The sequence below is a fragment of the Saccostrea cucullata genome, unplaced genomic scaffold (assembly GCF_032062105.1).
Source record: "Saccostrea cucullata isolate Sc308-1 unplaced genomic scaffold, CSIRO_AGI_Scuc_v1 ctg534, whole genome shotgun sequence".
NCBI classification, from domain to species: Eukaryota; Metazoa; Mollusca; class Bivalvia; order Ostreida; family Ostreidae; genus Saccostrea; species Saccostrea cuccullata.
This window is the reverse complement of record NW_026923154.1, coordinates 162,865-182,428: the sequence shown is the minus strand read 5'-3', so window position 1 is coordinate 182,428 and position 19,564 is coordinate 162,865. Positions and strand designations below refer to the sequence as shown.

Sequence of the window (19,564 nt, the reverse complement as noted above, 5' to 3'; positions counted from 1 at the left end):
TGAATTAAAACTTACTAAGTGAAATAATATATGAACAAAATGAGCTAATGTAAAAATAGGTATGAACTTCAACTTTATTCGGTCCATGTTATTCAAGGTCATTTGCCAATAAACATCCGTACACATGGTTACTTAGATCCCTTAGCCTATCTTTAGGGGATTTAAAAATGGGAATATCCATAATTATAATTCTTACAGTAGGAGTATGCTTTTGTAACTTTGGGTTTGGTGCAGTTATCAGTTTATTTAAAATATTGAGTGATTTTTAAAAAAAGTAATTAATAAATGTTCAAGGATAGGGTTACTCTAGCACGCCATACCAGTCTACCTTTTGTCCTAAAAACAGTGAATAAAAAAAAATTCAGATTGAGAAGTAATAAAATTGACAAATCTTTAGAAATGTTATTTATTGTTAGATTCACAAAGGGACAGAACTCTAAAGTATATAAATTTCAATCAAGGCCATTCAACTTTAACAAGGGTCCAAAGAGAGGCATGAAAGATATGCAGTTCAGTTGCGACAAAGGCAGTAATCAATTGTGAAATAAAATAGTTTGAAGTAAAGTACATAACAAGTTTTGGTGCTTTTGAATGTAGCATTACAATAATGCATTTTATTATATGAATGAAACATCAAGTAAGATGTGTATTTGTTTAGACATATTTACAGTTGTACACATGCTATATGACACAACTCAAGGTAAGTAAATATGAATCATTGATGACTAAAAAAGTAAATAGATTTTGAGTCAAAAAATTCAGTTGGATGGAAGCATTACAATCAACAATTCAGGCTGTAAAATCTGGGAGGCATACCCGGCATAGGTAACATGCACCAGAGTTGAATTGTACATTGTCTGTCAAATCCACATAATAATAATATATTAGGACCAGCAGCATCCTCACCTATTCGGATATCACTTCTCTTAAGGGGCTTGATAGGGAGGACAACTTCAGATTCAACAAGAACAATAACAATGTGGGCATAGTAATTTAGGACCTCAATGGTTCATTAGTAACAGTTGATATAAATAGGATTCCCCAAATTTTATTTAAATTAACTACATGTAATATCTAGCAAGGCTAGCTACTATTTTGCTGGTTAATATATATCAAAGGGTTCAGATTAAGTAAGATGGGGCGAAGGGCATGTTTCGCATTATATTCTGTGTTGTCATTTTGTTCAATGGGGTAGTTAAAATTATACATAAAGGAAATAAAAGAAGGCCATGCTGTTCGTTCCTTGGAAGCCGTCTCCAGTGTACATGAGCATAATCATGAATTTCTCTAACAGCGCCTTTACCTTAATAGAGAAGGTTTGATGATAACACAATATAAACACATACATTTAAAGGGGCTGGGTGGTTGTGGCCATTTTTAGGCTATTTGGATCTCCTTTAGAAGAAGAGCTCAATAAAGATATAACTGATCAAATTTTAAAGCTAAAATTTATGAAATTTATCTTTGCCAAATGATAGTTGACAGCTTACGATATCATATCCCAAAATTTAAATTATATCTGGTGGCTAATAATTGTTGACCCCCTAGCCTCCTTAATGTCTTCTCACCCATTAACAGCATAAAGGCCTTGTATCTTATAAAGTTGTGTTTAGTAAATGAAAAGTTTTGTACCAACTTAAGACAATGAGTTAACATGAAAAATCAGGTAAACTTATTTTACTAATTTATTTAATATATAGATTATTTCACAAATGATTATTTACACAGAGATTAATTTCAGCATGGGCTTTTATTTCCTGACAATGTTCTAAAAACATGGGTCTAGTCACTTGTTTAATATTTATACAAGAAGAGAACTTTGGGTATTGAAATACAATTCTACAAATAAAAGACTATAAAAAGAAGTTTAATAATAATAATTTACAGGCTAATTGAAGCACTGTGAAATAAATTGTCAAGAGTATTAGGAAATTAACATAATTAACATTTATTCCTTTGAGTTTTCTTTCTCAGTGGGGAAAGTGAACTTTAAAATAGGTATTGCAACTCAAATTTCCTGAACTCTTACCAATTTTACTCGTTATTCAATTTGGCATTGGGAATGAGTTCTTCAGGTGCTACAGTCAATGCATATGCAGTCCCATTTGAACACAGCTCACAGTGCTGGTACTTTCTATGTATTTTCCTAATATCGCAAATGCTGTATGAATGGTCGTGCAACAATAATAAATAAATCAATAAATAAATAAAATAGAAAGGGCTATAATGAGACTTGTAAGGTTCAAATTGGGGCTTTTTGTCAGTGTTGGTTTCTGCTGTGTCTCTAAGTTGTTAAGATTTGCTATTTCACACAGATAAAAGTTGCTTTAGTTAAAATTCTATATTCACAGTTTTTAAACTCGCAAAGGGTAAGTTGTTTAGGTAACTAGTTTTCTTTATCACCAATCAGCACTAACGGCGAGATTACCTAACTACCTAACCGCGCGGGGATGGGGGGGGGTGTTAGCACATATTGTTCCACAGGCTAGGTTACAATCCAAACCATTTCCTACAATATTTTCTTTTTAATAGTATGTGCTTACTGTTGGAAATTAAGACACATATGCATATCTCAGGGGGCGTTTTCCCATTGAAAATATCAGTTCAAACCCAGGTGCCATTTGCATGTAATATGATAGGTATTTATCTCTCATCTGAGCAGTTACATGTAGCATAATTATTTTATGTTACTTTACACATTTATCTCATATGGGATTAAGATGCATTAGTCGGTGCATATATATGTACATGCAATTTACATCCATGCATTAGCTAGTGGTTACAAATACAGGTTAGCTAAGGGATACAAATACAAATCCACATGTGTGTAGGAGTTAGAAGATTCACAGTATTAAGATTAGCTAAAATTTCCCAGCATTTTAGGGTATTAGATAAAGGATAGGTTTCCACTGACTAAGCATATTAATTTTTATGCTCTCTATCATATATCCATTTTCTACAGCCTTAAAAATATTTTGAAGTCTATTATTTAAATAACCTATTCCATAACATATTTTTGCGGGGTGGGTGGGGGTGGGGGAGCTTTAGGTGTGAAAAGATCATGCATTTTTGATAGAGCATCAGCTGGGAAGGGGTTTAGAATAAAGGATTTAGTCATGTGTGCCTTCAGTGTCTGCTGCCATCCAACTACATTTACAAATGAGCAGTAAATACAAATACAGTCCTCCATTGTGTGTCTTTGTTTGAAAGGTACTTGTTATAAGATTTAATCAATTTTAAATGGTCCTTTGAGGAGTTCGCTTTCAAAATAAGTGGTACATGTATATAAATCATCATTCCCTTAAAATGGCAAAATACATGAATTTACAAAATATCACAAAACGTGTTCTGCAGTTTACAAATTGGGCATGTGAACACTTTTAAAATTATTGTCAACAATACAGGAATAGCATAATCATGCTGAAAGGGATGGGGGGAGGGGTTAAAGAGTAAAGGTGCTCATTCATCTTGTTTCTAATCTCTGCATGAAAGTATTTTATCACCTAAAAAATAATTAAATAAGAAATAAAATTCAAATTTATAAACAAATAAATAAAAAGGGGGGATGTAAATAAAACGTATTTTCTACATAATTTTCTTACATTAGTCCAGGTAGTAGTTCTCTCTTGCCAGCTGGCTATTAATAATGGAATCTGAGACCCAAAGCAATATACTAGTAACTTGGAAAGATAAAAATTCAGGAGGGGGGGGGGGGGCGTTAGGCCCAATTAATTGAAGGGAGACCAGAATTATTTTAATGCAGGATAGTTCTACAGTGGGTTGGCAATGAGAGAGAGTGATGTTCACGATGGATGGGTTGCTGAGGGTTTTGAGTAGGCTAGGAGTCCATGGTGGGTGGTTAAATTGAAGTTGCCTACCCCCACCAGGTGGCGGTGGGCACCTACGGTGACCATGTGGCGAAATCGTCACCTTCAATTTAACCATTGAACTGTTGATTTTGTTGATTTTTTGTGGTTGATGTTGATATATGTGATGGTTGATGTTAATATATGTGATGTTGACTTTGAAAATTATATTTTATACAATTTAAAGCTAAAGCAAAATAATATAATTATAAAAGATAATTTGTGTTGAAATGTGTCCGTAGCACGATTGAGGTCAACCCAGCGTGCTACTTTTCCCGTCAGGGAGGGCACAACTTATGTTGATGTTGGGGGTATGCCATTTTGCCGGCTGCCCCACTGTTGTGTAGACCACTGTGGACAATACCTGCCAACTCGAATAAAACATTAAACTTAAATACGTAGCATTTGTTTATTATATACATAGGTCTTTGATAATACCGCATATTTGAGTTCATCTCATAATATGCGCCGTTATCAAAGCTCTATCCTTTTATTATATGTCATCATTCACCTCCTTTTTGTGGAGAAAACTAATAAATGTGATAAGCCGGAATTTATTTATCCATCAATACAGTGTCGGTACTTAGTCACTAGGTTTACGGGTTATCTCCCCTTTTCTATGCATCAATGAAAGTGAAAGGTGGGTGATGAAAGTATCCGATTTATGTTTTTGTTTTATGAAATACCCTCCCACCTCAACCCTTGAGCTAGGTGTTAAGTATATACCCTTTCTCCTTTTGTTTGTTTAAATAACGTTTTTCATTGTTGTACATCATTTGGTTATACCAAATTTATTAGAGTTATGCAAATGTTATTGAGAATCTTTTTCTGCTGTGGGTTTTTTTTTTGTCTTTTCAGATATTAGAGATTTCGTTGAAGGAGACTAACGATGCTGATCTGAATTGCCTGCTATTTCCGTATTCTGGGACCTGTGGAATTTCCGTATTGTGGGACCTTTGGAATGATCTCTGGCCGAATACCATGAATACCATGCATGACAAGGGTCAATTTGGCGAATTATCCATTCGAGGAGTTCGGGGAAAGACAGTAAACTATACTTCACAGTGGTTGTGTTGGCGAAATCGTCACCTTCAATTTAACCATTGAACTGTTGATTTTGTTGATTTTTTGTGGTTGATGTTGATATATGTGATGGTTGATGTTGATATATGTGATGTTGACTTTGAAAATTATATCTTATACAATTTAAAGCTAAAGCAAAATAATATAATTATAAAAGATAATTTGTGTTGAAATGTGTCCGTAGCACGATTGAGGTCAACCCAGCGTGCTACTTTTCCCGTCAGGGAGGGCACAACTTATATTGATGTTGGGGGTATGCCATTTTGCCGGCTGCCCCACTGTTGTGTAGACCACTGTGGACAATACCTGCCAACTCGAATAAAACATTAAACTTAAATACGTAGCATTTGTTTATTATATACATAGGTCTTTGATAACGAGTTATTATTTTAAGTTGACTTTCTAGTCGTCAAATTACTGAACTAAAACATTTTAAATTTTTTTTTCATAAAAAGCAGAACAGTAAAGTTTAAAAGTTAACAATGGACATGTCTCTTTATATTGACTAATATCAGTTTTTACATTCTTAATTGCATGGCGCCTAGGAACATTTGTCTGGCGACTATAACTTTGTATTGGTGACTAAATCTTTTTGATAAGGAACCATTGGGCGCCTAAATTTTATAAGTCACATAGATGCCTGATTTATTACAGATTCCTAATTTGTTACAATAAATACGTATTTGAAAATTTGTTGAAACAAATTAATAAGATATACTTCTACGGCCCTAATACGCTTCCGTAAAAACGCCATGCAAAAAATGCAAACCCAGTTATGCTTTATTTTTGCTTACTACTTTACAACCATAGATTTTTCAAAGTAAATGTAACGTGTATTAAGCAGGGTAATAGAAACTTTGGTACTTTTCCTATTTTTACATAGAAAAATAACCAAGAAAAATATTATTGCTTATGGGTGAATAACTAATAACATTGTAATATTTTGACTTAGGAAACAGTGCTTGATTATTTTTTAAAATATTTTAAAATAATATATAGATATAATAAACAGTAATCAAGTTAAAAAAAATCCATTGAAATGAAATAATAGAAATTGGGAGGAGAGCATACACGGAGCCGTTAAACATCAAAGATAGGATCACGTACCATGATAGAGTAAATATCTGTCCATCCTCACTATGAGCTCATTGTCATGAGTATCGACTGGTAATTTCGTATTGCGATATATCGCAATATATTTTCATCTGTATTTCGATTTGTATTGCAATATTTTAAAAGACAGTTAATATGCTCTCTTTTCTTATTTTATTAACCTCTACCTATAAGCAACGTCTGTAAAACTATTATAAATACATTGTTACAAGACTATTTTGTTGATTTTCACTGCAGTTATTGAACAAAATGTATCTATACAACAGCAGTCTTTCCGTTCCGTTTCGAACTGTTTGGCAATTGTTGAACATGTTTCTGAAATATTAGTTTTCATATCTTTCTTAAGAAATCTAAAGCCCAAGCATTTTGCCGGTATGTCGGTAATGGAAAAACGTATTGCAATACGATATTTTTAGCTCTACTGGTCAGAGACCAGAAGAGCTTATGCGATAGTAATGCGTCCGGCGTCCGTCCGTCTGTCCGTCTGTCTGTCTGTAAACAATTTTTCAAAATGCTACTCCTCCTACAGTTTTGGTCTAATTTCAATATAACTTTGCACACAAGTAGACTACACTAAGATACATAATTTTGTGTATCGGTTTTTGATTTCGATAAACGGTGTTGGCGTTGTTACTAAAAATAGAAATTTCTGTGAAATTCTTTCAAAATGCTACTCCTCCTACAGTTTTGGTCTGATTTCAATATAACTTGGCACACAAATAGACTACACTAAGATACATAATTCTTTGTATCGGTTTTTGATTTCGACGAACGGTGTTGGCGTTGTTACTAAAAATAGAAATTTCTGTGAAATTCTTTCAAAATGCTACTCCTCCTACAGTTTTGGTCTGATTTCAATATAACTTGGCACACAAGTAGACTACACTAAGATACATAATTCTGTGTATCGGTTTTTGATTTCGATGAACGGTGTTGCCATGGTTACTAAAAATAGAAATTTCTGTGAAATTCTTTCAAAATGCTACTCCTCTTACAGTTTTGGTCTGATTTCAATATAATTTGGCACACAAGTAGACTACACTAAGTTACATAATTCTGAGCATCGGATTTTGATTTCGAGAAACGGTGTTGGCGTTGTTACTAAAAATAGAAATTTCTGTGAAATTCTTTCAAAATGCTACTCCTCCTACAGTTTTGGTCTGATTTCAATATAACTTGGCACACAAGTAGACTACACTAAGATACATAATTCTGTGTATCGGTTTTTGATTTCGACGAACGGTGTTGGCGTTGTTACTAAAAATAGAAATTTCTGTGAAATTCTTTCAAAATGCTACTCCTCCTACAGTTTTGGTCTGATTTCAATATAACTTGGCACACAAGTAGACTACACTAAGATACATAATTCTGTGTATCGGTTTTTGATTTCGATAAACGGTGTTGCCATGGTTACTAAAAATAGAAATTTCTGTGAAATTCTTTCAAAATGCTATTCCTCTTACAGTTTTGGTCTGATTTCAATATAACTTGGCACACAAGTAGACTACACTAAGATACATAATTCTGTATATCGGTTTTTTTATTTCGATAAACGGTGTTGCCTTGGTTACTAAAAATAGAAATTTCTGTGAAATTCTTTCAAAATGCTACTCCTCTTACAGTTTTGGTCTGATTTCAATATAACTTGGCACACAAGTAGACTACACTAAGATACATAATTCTGTATATCGGTTTTTAATTTTGATAAACGGTGTTGCCGTGGTTACTAAAAATAGAAATTTCTGTGAAATTGTTTCAAAATGCTACTCCTCCTACAGTTTTGGTCTGATTTCAATATAACTTGGCACACAAGTAGTAAACACTTAAGAACATAAGAAGACCTTATCAATGATCATTATTCTATTTATTGCTGTTGTAAAGTTTCAATTCCCAACTGCTTAAGTACTTTTCTCTTCCTTTGCTACAAGTACAAACCAGTAGAGCTTCAGTCTCGACAGAGACTTCTGGTTTGTTAGGTGAATCGCAATATACCGGAATTTGGACGTAAATATTTCGCAGCCCTATTGATAGGTAAGCCAATACATGTTATTTTATATGCATATGTCCTGATATGTTTTTATTGTATGCCTCGAAATAAAGATGAAGACATTAATGTTTTCATTTCAGGTATCATAAACAGAGGGTCACTCATCCTTAGCACACAGACTATCAATAAAAATCTTGTTTGGATTTCAATTATGGTGACCGATGATTTGTTTGTATCTTGAATGCGAAGGGGAATTGAAACATTATTATCATAGAGATCAGTATTGGAATCTCCCTGTAACATGCCTTATAATTTGCAAAAAGCTGTATCTTTTTCAATTAAATCAAAAAGTTCATGTCAATAACCATGGAATAAGATGAACTTTCTAGAACGTTATACATTAATCTATTTGACAAAGATTCTTTCGTTTCCTTTGTTCAATGACAGTTTATGTTTTGTTTCCTATGGAAATTATACACGGAAATGTGTGGTTTGAATTTAGTTCTACATATTATGACTGAACCAGCTAATATTTGATCATTTTACTTAATGTGTATATTATCTAACTTTACAGTTTCTTAAAAAAAAAAACCCAAATCATCCAATATATTTCACCCTTGCTCAAGCAAAAGACTAGGAATCATCGTCACTTTTTATCATAGAAGTCCATTTTTGTTTATAAGTAAAAATAAATTATACTAAAGAAATTTTAATTTATGAATGAAAAAAAGATTAAAAAGAAACAAAAATTGATGCTTTCATTTTAATAGGTAAACCTAATGGCGTATGGGGAAACATTGCTCATAAAAGTATGTGCAAATCAAAATTGTTTGTAACACGAATTTATTAAGCTATAACACAAAATACACTGAGCAAGAAGGGATCTCTAAAACATCAAGGATGGGATCAGGTGATCTAAAGGAGGAGAAATCCCTTATCGAGCAGTCTACAGCCTTTATGTTCTCGTAGTCAAGAACCGACAATCGGAAAAAAGTCTAGACAATTCAGTATGTATCTAGTGGACTAACAATTGGTATATGAAAGAGACAGTAAGCATTGGACTTAATGAAAGATTATTTTTGCATAGAAAGTTATTGTATCGGCCAATGAACTCGGGAAATGATAACATTGATTTACCTACAAATGGTGTTTCTGTCCTCCAACTTACCTGAGACTCTAGAGCTTGTTCTGAGTATGATCATTTTATAGACGGATACTGACAAATAAGTTAATATCACAGGTATTTCAACAACCAAGTTCAAGTCAGCATTTCCTTATACCAGTGGTCATTATAATTACCTTGAAAACAAATGAAATCCATTATAAGGTCATAACCATTAATTTGCCTTAGTTTTTATGATTAATTTTGACTACGGAATTTTCTATTCACCTCATCAATATACAGAGCTCACAACAGACGTGAATGCGGTCAATAGGGGACGCTTACTACTCCTTGGTACGTATCCACCTCTGAAATTTCTAGGGGTTGTTTTATTATATTTAACTTTTCCACTGATAAAAAAGATTCTCCATATTTAAAAAATAATTTATTCAAGCATTTTATTAAGTTGTCAGTGCTAGCTAGCTTAGCTTAATGCCCAACTACGAGAGTTGATTAAAGGCACTGTCACAAGCCAATGGAAGCCACACTGTAATATTTAATTCTAATAACTCTCTCCATTTTGATTCTTCCATGAAAATTAGATTCATGTATGTGTAAAATCTTTTAAAATACAAATTATAAATACAAATCCAAGTAGCGTTTAACACTGCATGAAGTTGCCTCTCGGCGGTTTCATTTACTCACTCTTAAATGTGAACTGTCCAATATTCATAAATATAGGGTTAGAAATAGTATTGTTGCATTTGAGTAGCATATGTTGATAACAGAACAGCCATTCTCTAACAATCTGAGGTTTTACTGAACAGAACAGCCATTCCTTAACAATTTGAGATTTTACTGAATATACTGAAACATTTTGTTGGGAAAAAAGATCAAAACATTTATAGATATTCAATCAAAAACAGAACTAAAATGAATTGAATTAAGGGTTGGTCAGACGGTTGTCGTGTTCGTGTTGGCCGCGCCTGCAGGTTCACTGTTCTCGATAGTAACAACTGTATCGCCTTCCACAGAGTAGTCGTTAGGTAACTGCGGTTTTATCTTTGACAACAATTTCCGAAAGCTCCCCAGAAGATACTCCCTGTAGCGTCTGTTACAGCCTACGTAAATCAGAGGATTCAGTAACGGACTAAGGAACAGCAGCACCATCGTAATGTGGTGGTAGGTTTTGTTCTGGTCCGGGGAATTTATAGAGACGTCATACATCACACGCATCTGAAAGCAGGTGATCAAATACTTTATATGTATATTATCAAATAAATGTAAAGCATCTTTGGAAATGCAGATAATGGCAAAATCCCAGTAGCTTCAACAATTATGACATGATTGATGATATCTTTGTAACATCAGCTGATTTGTCTGTAGAAATCGATCGTTGGTAGAACATGCTCTTGCGTACTAGTATCAAATTATTAAGGAGACATAATCACCAAATGCTGGTGTTTATGGTATAAAGCGTCATTAGTGAGGGAAGTTGACTCTAAGAAACTTGAATTCATCACGACTTTGCAAAAATAATTCTTTCTCGTGTTAAAAAAAATATTTCCTTATTAAATTTTATAAGGAACTGACTAATGAGTAAACGCTTCGTTAATGTGACCTAGTTGATTGTTTATCATCAATCTTATTTAATATTGATAATTTACATGATATCCATTTAACATTAATGTATATATATATTAAAATATCTTTCCTTTGTATCGTACATTTTCTTCTCTCATGTTTACAGTAGAAGACTAAGTAGTTAAATCTTTTAATTCTTTCTTTTTTTTAAAGTAAAAATGCATTTTATTTTACCATAATGAGGATTTACTTATTTTAATGCATCACTGTTTTATATGCAAGTCTTCGTTTGTTTTTATATATACCTTAATACTAAAATAAGTTGACTAACAGAAACTAATGCCACAAAAGCTGTACCGGACAAAAACTCTATATAAGAGGGAAGAAAAACAATAACTACCGCAAGCTATAGACATTTACTTTACGTTACAGTTACAGTTACTTTAGCTGTTATACAACAGTAAGATTTATTTAAGGAAAAATTCCCCTCTTATTACCACACCCCTTTAGATATTTCACCGAATAACAGTTCATTAGTCAACAGGTCAGTTCCCTTACTATCATTAGAAAAACCTAAATGGTTAGCTAATGTAAAAAGGACGTATAACACATATCGTTGTTGACTATGTTTTGCCAGGTTTCTCTTAATGTTTTTGGTTGCATGACTAAGGGATATCAGTTTACAACATCGATCTGTCAGATTATGTCCAATTTAGCAACTCAAAAGTTGCAATTGCCAACAAACTCGAAGCATTTTTGTTTTCAATTTGTATTGTACAAGGTCAAATTTAAAAGATGAAGGTTTTTATGTGAATATCAAGGTTTTGGACTTTTGTTATTTACCCACGTTTCTAAGTTCTGTTTCCATCATCTCCCGCTTTGTTTTCTTGTTACATTTCTTTCGTATCTTTAGGCTATCTACACAATTTATTAGTTACAGATTATATTTAGAATTTAAATCGACTAGCTCGTACATATTTTAAAACTAGAATAGCTTAAACTTGAAAGGTCCATAAACTAAGAAATTACGTTTAATTTTGCCTTTACGATTATGAAACTAAACTATTGTTAACTTACCAAAAAAGGTGTATAACAAACTATGTATACAGCAGAGACCACCTTCGTAACATTTGCCAGTGCGGTTTTCTGGGAGACAATAAATGTCACAAAAATAAAGAATATGTGAAAGTATGTTATCATTAAATCTTATTCAGTGGTATAGGAGGAATGCGGACAAGAGATTTGATCCGGTGAAGATCAGAACTTACAGTCGAACACTCGGTGTGAATTGTATTCTTTTGGCGCATCTAAAAATAAAGTATGGCATTAGAAGGTGGTGAGAATAACATTTTTATCATAGACAAGACTCAAACGAACAATTCAACGTACAAAACAATAAATATAAGCAAGGTTTTTCACTAATGAAAAGAAAAATATTTCAAAGTTCTCTTAGGTAATAAATTACTATACAAACATTATTCACTTAGTTGCATGTGGTATATGTAGACCATGCAGAAGAATTGCCGACATTTGAAGTTTTGAATTCTTAATGTTATATATTTGACAAGTTCCTGTATTTTTATTTTTCACATTGCACATTGGCTCAACCGGAAAAAAAAGATACAAGAAGCATAAAAAAATTCTTTAGTCCAATTTGGGCCTTCGGAAGAAGAAAAAGATAAACTTTTTTATTTTGCTCAAAATCAGTGTGATTCTATATCTAAACTATTTTTTAATGGAGCTACATAAATGCAAAAAAAAATCTTGCTTTCATTTTTCAGAGACATTTAGCTTTAAATTTTCTAGATATGGTTTGAGTCACTGATAAGTTTAAAGCATTTATATTAAGCAAATCTTTTTTCTTCCCTTTATCAAAGCTACATTGATTGATTTATACAAATATAGTCGAATATACGAGAGTTGTTGAACATTGTTTTTGCAGGTAAACAGTTGTATTTGGCACTGCAGGGCAATTGATTTGAAGTTCAAAGAGAAACATTCCGTGTAAAATTATTAATTTCTCCCACAGAACCATGATATAAAACCCCAAAAGGGATTCGTAGCTTAGCTACAAGAGTAAGTGTTTTGTGATGTTTGATGATTATTTTAAAATATGCAGGGCAATTGGAAGTCTGAATCAAACTTGAAATAAATAAATTTAAGTTTACTTAAATATTTTTTATTATAATCAATAAGTGTCCTCCTTGAATGTGAAAGTCTGAAATATTGCATAGCTGTGTTTTATAACGATCATTTTGTTTCATGCCTTAGGAGAGGCAGAGATTGACCAATCAAAATCTAACAAATAAAATTCCGACCACGCTGTGCGTAACTCTGCCTTTTCTCCCATCTACATCCTTGGAGGACGGACGTTTTTTCAAAGTTTGTTAAAATATCTCTTTAAGCTCCTGCAGATAATATCTGATCATAAAGTCAAATTTGGGCGAGTACAAATCTCTTACACTTAAGAACGAATAAACTTATGGCAATATCAGATTTGGACAAGAACGATTCAAAACATTAAAGTGAGCACAATTTCAGATTGATGCATCCACAAATATGTTATACATGCAGATATAGACGTGAAAAAAATATACAGAATAAAAACAAATCCTCATAACTAATAACAAATATAATCTTTATTCAATCAAAATGTTGACTGATGTTTTTCATGTAAATCTGATATACGGCACCAACAAACAAATTGTTAAGGTCATTATTGTGAAGTACTACTTTCATACTGAATCGTCTACGGGTTTTTCCGACTATGACAAGGAGCACACGACAGAGGATGTTTAATCATTCATGGCACCTGATCCCATTTTTGATTTTGAAGAGGTCCATGTTTGCTTTGTTTCTGAATTGTATTCTTTCATTGGACTTTTAGTCTACATAACAATCTCCATGAACTATGCATCAGGTATAGTGATGACCAGATGATATGGAAGCAAGTGCAATCTCTTACACAATAATTAATATATGATAGAACATTTATACACTTTCATTAATGCTTTAAAACAATATTGTTTTGAAACAATGTTATTTTGAATCACAAAGATAACTTTGCTACATTTATTTTGTAAAATGGAGGTAAAGTGATAATGAAATGTACACTTAATTTTCCCCCAAACATATATTTGTAGACAAGTAGCTGTGACTGCTTTGATCTGTGTTGCTAGTGTGTCGCAAAATGATGATTATTGGTTTTCCAATAATTACTTAAAAATACTGTTTGTATCAATTTAGTCCTACAGGCTGACCGCATTTCGATTCTTAATTAAGCTATGTTGAAATCCTTATTTTACACTGGTTGATCAAAAAGAAAATGATTAGAATGAAGGACAAATACAAAAGCAATTAATTTAAAATACTTCTTATTGAAAATGATCATTTACTCTTGATAATTATTGAATAATTAATATCTGGCCTTAATCACTTCGTTGATGATGTTATCATTTAGTTGATACATCCACCCAAATGATGAAATGAGTCAGATTCCCTAAAGGTATTGAAACCGTGTTTTAATTTTTCTGGTTATTGATTTGCTTAACTTAACCTGATCAAAAATAGAGGAAAAAATAAGTTGTGACTTACAAATCAAATTAGGGCAGATCATGCAATAAATTAGGCCATATATTTATTCTTTTATTATTATTTTTCCTTCTTAATAGGCAAGAAAATGCTTACATTTTATATTTCCAACTTTAAAAAAACATTCGGATGAGACCTTATAAACCGAGGTCCCGTGTCGCAGTAGGTGCTGGCACGAAAAAGATCCCTCCCTGCTCAATGGCCCTTAGTGCTGGCAAGTGGTGGCTTCTCCATATGAGTGAAAAATTCTCGAGAGAGACGTTCAACAATATACAATCAATTATATATTGAATTATATTAATTATATTTGTTGCAATGCATTAGCATTAAACCATCCGTTTGAATATTCAGGAAATTTTATACTATATATGTAACCTAAAAGTCGTATCATTTTCAATAATTTAAAAATAGATGTTTGTTTATTCCTTCATACATAAGAGGGCTGGGTGGTTGTAGACATATCTAGACTACATTGGTCTACTTTAGAAGTTAAGAGCTCCACCAAATTTTAAAACTAAAATGTATTAAATTTTTCTTTGCCAAATGATAGTTTTAGGATGTAATATCTAAAAAAAATATATCTGATGGTTAATTTGTTGACCCCCAGCCTTCTTAAAAGAGCAAAATAGTCTCAAAAGCAGTTGCTTCTTGATACTTTTTTGAAAGACGTAAAACGTAATTTTAGATATTATATAATCTGAGCCCTCATTAGTTATTATACATGTATTTAATTAAACCTCTGTATCACTCTTTTTATAATGATGCTGATGATAAATGCTTTCCTGACATGAAACAACTCGTTAGAGAACTTCGTGTTCACAGTATTGTGTGGAACTTCAATGTTACCTATTATAACGAGGTCAGAAGAGAACAATTGATTCACATAGATTTTGATATGGACTTTATTAGAATAAAGATGACCAAAATTTGAACTGTGTACTTCTTGTTTTGTTTTCTATATGTAATATCTATAAAACAAACTACTATGTAGATATAAAATCTTAACTTTTAAGAGCCAGAAAAATATCGTTTTTACTAGGAATAAGACTGTTATTCATTTCCAGACTTTCCAAATTTTTATCATTTTTAATTCTTGCTTTGACCACAATGGCTAGATTTTCTCCTTTCATTATACCCTTCGCTTGAAAAGCAGGGGGTATAAAGTGATGGGGGTGTCCGTCCGTCCGTCTGAACGCTTTGAGGTACCCATCTCTTATCCACAACCCCTCCCATACCAATGATTGAACTTTAATAAGACTGTCACAGATTCTTTGTTACACAGAGCCATTGTTCAGATCATATTTTTTAAACTTACACATACATATGTATTAAGGGTGACCATTAGCAAAACATCGACACTGCCATTTGTTCTATAGTACTGAAGGGTACCCATCTCTTAGATGACACTTATTTAGGGTCTCCGAAAGCAAAACAAGGCATTTGTCATTTTAATAATATGGGAAGCGGGGTATCATTTTGTGACCTCTTGCTCACAGTACCTCTAGTTTTTCATAGTACAATTAATAAGGGTGATTAAAAATGCTCTCTGAAATGAGGGAAGCAGAAGAAAACGTCACTTTTTTCTGTCTAATGGCCATCTTCAGGAATACCATAAGGCAAAATGGAAAACGAAGTATTGAAAAGATTTCAAAAAGTTACTGCATAACAATAACAGTGAGTAAGAGTAAAAATTGTCCACCCTTCAAGAGCTGCATGTATGGTTGGACAGGTGTATTCAGAGAAAAATGCTAAATATTTTAGGTGGGATCAGGTGCCATGAAGGAGTGAGCATCCCCTGCCGACCGCTCACAACAGCTCCTTGCCATGATCAGGAAATAACGGGAAAATCCGTCGTCAATTCAGTGTATAAATAATGGACTAACAATTATTATGAAAAACGTCGGTCAGCATTTGATTCAATGATAAATTGTATTTGCTGACAAGGCTCATTGCATCGACCATATAACTTACGAAATGATGACTTTAAACGAGACTTCTGATAGTCTTGTTTCATCAACTTGTTTGTCAATAATTTACCTCGTTTTAGAAATTGTTCATACGTAGAGTATGCTCTTAAGTATCAAATCAGCTGAGATATATAATAGCGTATGCAGGTGATGAAGATACCGCAAAAATAAGGGAAATTGACGATAGAAAAGTTAAAAACATCATGTTTATGATAGAGCTTAGTTGTTAGATTACCATTAACGTCTTTTTCAAGTAATATATCCAAATATGAAACAGATGTGTCAGACTCTTTGGTATCTTTTACCTCAAGCTCACCAGGATATATCGTATCGACATTAGCATGGGAATTACCATTGTTAATAAACAATACGTCGTCGATATATCTAAATGTTGAGCTGAAGGCCACAAAAAGTGTTTTCTTCTTTTCATGCACAAGATTTTGCATAAATTCTGCTTCATTTGTAATATAAATTGCCAGAGACGACAATCTTTTGAAGAGCATTTATATATAAATTTCACTGAAGATTCACATATTTGAAAACCCTCAACTCCAATGAGTCTTATACAGGATTCATTTATATCATGATAATAAATTTTTAAAAAGTCAATATTTCTTTTTCCGTTTTCCCTATTACTACAAGGACCACTAGGCTGATGAGACTGATCGACAGGAGATATTCACTCCTCCATGGCACCTGATCCAAAATCTGATGTGTTGAAGGTCCGTGTTTAAGCTGCTCTTGATATGTATGTTTGAATTGACTTTAGATCTTGAAAACTGTTCGTTATCTCCAAATATCTTATTATTATTAATTTATTAAATAGATAGCCAAAATGAAATGAATAATATTTTAAACTTTTATATGAGTTAATCGTATCGTTTAATACATTTTACTGAACATAGACGCTATAGAGTTGTATTCAATGTTAAAGGTTCATGTATATTTGGGAGAAGGAAGTGATATTGATTGTCTTTGATTATCTCAGAACACTAATGGTATTAAGTAGGTTCTTTTGAAAAATTTGCTGTACGTTAGGTTTTATACAATTAGTTCGGTAAAGGATTTTGGTCAAAGAGTAATAGAGTACATGTATATGCCGGACGTTGGCTCATTAGGCCCCAGGAAGTCAACCTCAATACAAGGAGATTGTTGATTGTTCATCATTATAAGGTTACTATAACTTATTAGAAGTGTCTCTGTCGTCAACTTTAAAAATCTGTGATTGAACTATGTAAATTTAAGTTAGGATTATGAAATTTAAGAAAAATTTAGTTTTAAGTGTTTTATTTTTTAAATAAATCTCAAGCTAAACGTTTGAAAAAAGACAAAATAAGACTGAAACGTCAAATGCTTTAAAACTAAAATAAAAAACTATGCAAAATATTTGCATGTAAACTTTGCATGAATAAAATGGATAAGGAAAATTTGATAATTAATTAATATGCATTATTATGAATTAAATCAATATAACAGACAAGGAAACATCATGACTAACTTTTAAAGAGCTTCTCTTATGTAGGAATACAATTGTTCTACAAAATATTCCTATCCTGTAAAAAAACCCCATACATTTCTCAGAAGTATGGTGTTCTCAGCATTTAAGGACAGATGATACAAACAAACTTTTGTCAAAGAATTTGAAAATAACAACTTAGGTCATGTTTAAAAGAATAAAATGAATAACTTTCACCGCGAAGTTTTTAATTTTTTTTTCAAATTTGGACAAAAATGGAATTTAAAGTGAAAAAAAATTGTATAGATTAATAAGGATGGTTTCAGGCGAGCAGACTTTTGAACATCACAGAAGGTTAACAATTTCTTTATATTCTAGAAATTTATTATTTGCATCATTTACAATGAAATTAAGGCAAAAAATATATACCAATCCAGGCATCCATTTTTTGTTTGTATCATCTGTCCTTAATCCTTTCTTAAAGGGTAAACACACTCAATGCCCAATAATATATTCGTAATATCTTCGTATGTACATTGATATCGTTATCAAGTTTTAAACATAAAATGATATTCTCGTCAGTGATTTCTCATATTCTTAATTGGAAAAGAAGGTTTTTGAAGAACGTGACAACTCGAGAGTAACTTTATCTCTGTATTTAAAAAGAAAGACCTTCCATTTTATCATCCTTTACTTCCTAATTAGAGCTTCTTCTTTGAAGATATATTATTGGTACTCACAACAGATCGCCAAAGCTAAAAAAATTACGCAACTTTCATTTTCTTGAAAGGCACCTTACCTTCCAGATAATACAGACATTAAAGTACAGCACCACAATGGAAGCAACAAGGCCCTCCGCAGATAAAATCCCCAGCAGCAACCTATGTCCCACGCCACCAGCTCCTGGCGAGAATTCATAAGCACAAATTCGGTTTCCTGGGTAAAACTTGTATTGGGCGGCCACCCCAAAGAATGGAAAAATCAGTTGTAGTAAAATAAAACACAGAGTGGAAACCATAGAAACATGCACCGTGGATACAGAAACATGCGTTCTGTAATATAAAGGTTTAACAGTGGCGAGGTACCTACAACCCGCCATAATAATCACGACCCAAGCGGACCAGATCACCATGGCGGTAGCTAACCAGCCCAGAATGTTACACAGGTGGCGTCCCATGAGACAACCACACTTGATCCAACCTCCGATCCACATGACGGAGTACAGAGCCGCCGTTACAAAGTCATTGCAAGCCAGGACTAACACACAAGTATGGTCCACACTAGTACATGTGGGGCGAATTTTGATTAAGATGTATATGGCTGCACCGTTAAGAACGAGCGTTAGTAAGAGGACTATGGGGAGCTCGGCTTTTGACAAATCAAAGGTACACTCCTGACATGCGTCTTCTGTCCTCTGAATCCATGTCGAATTGTTCATATTTCAGACAGTTTGATTTATGAGTTCTTGGTTCTCATGTTTTGATTTATATATCCAGACTGTATCAATTCTTCCAGGTAAGGTGCAGTCGCATCACACCTTTACCAGTCCTAGTAATGGGAAAAACTACACCAACGTCATGTTAAATCCTATTAAAATATATCTATGAATTTCCTAAACTAGATCTCACAAGAAGATATATCTGTAGAAGCGTGGAAGGTGTGTGGATCTCTATAAATAGGAAGTGATGCTTCATTAGATCAATAATTCGTTACCTGCGGTGTTTCAGATTTAAGGTAGTTTAACAATTTTACATCGAAGATGCAACTAACTCAATTCAATTTGTGACTTATTATTGATTATTCTGCATTTCTAGA

At 33.0% G+C, this 19,564-nt stretch overlaps 1 long non-coding RNA gene across 1 annotated transcript; it reads right to left on the bottom strand.

Moving 5' to 3' along the window:
• Window positions 1-9,990: 9,990 nt before the first annotated feature.
• Window positions 9,991-11,881, bottom strand: LOC134263318 (uncharacterized). Its single transcript, XR_009991233.1, has 2 exons — window positions 11,813-11,881; window positions 9,991-10,387 (listed from the first exon to the last, which is right to left on the bottom strand). It is a non-coding gene; the product is annotated as an uncharacterized LOC134263318 (long non-coding RNA).
• Window positions 11,882-19,564: the final 7,683 nt, after the last annotated feature.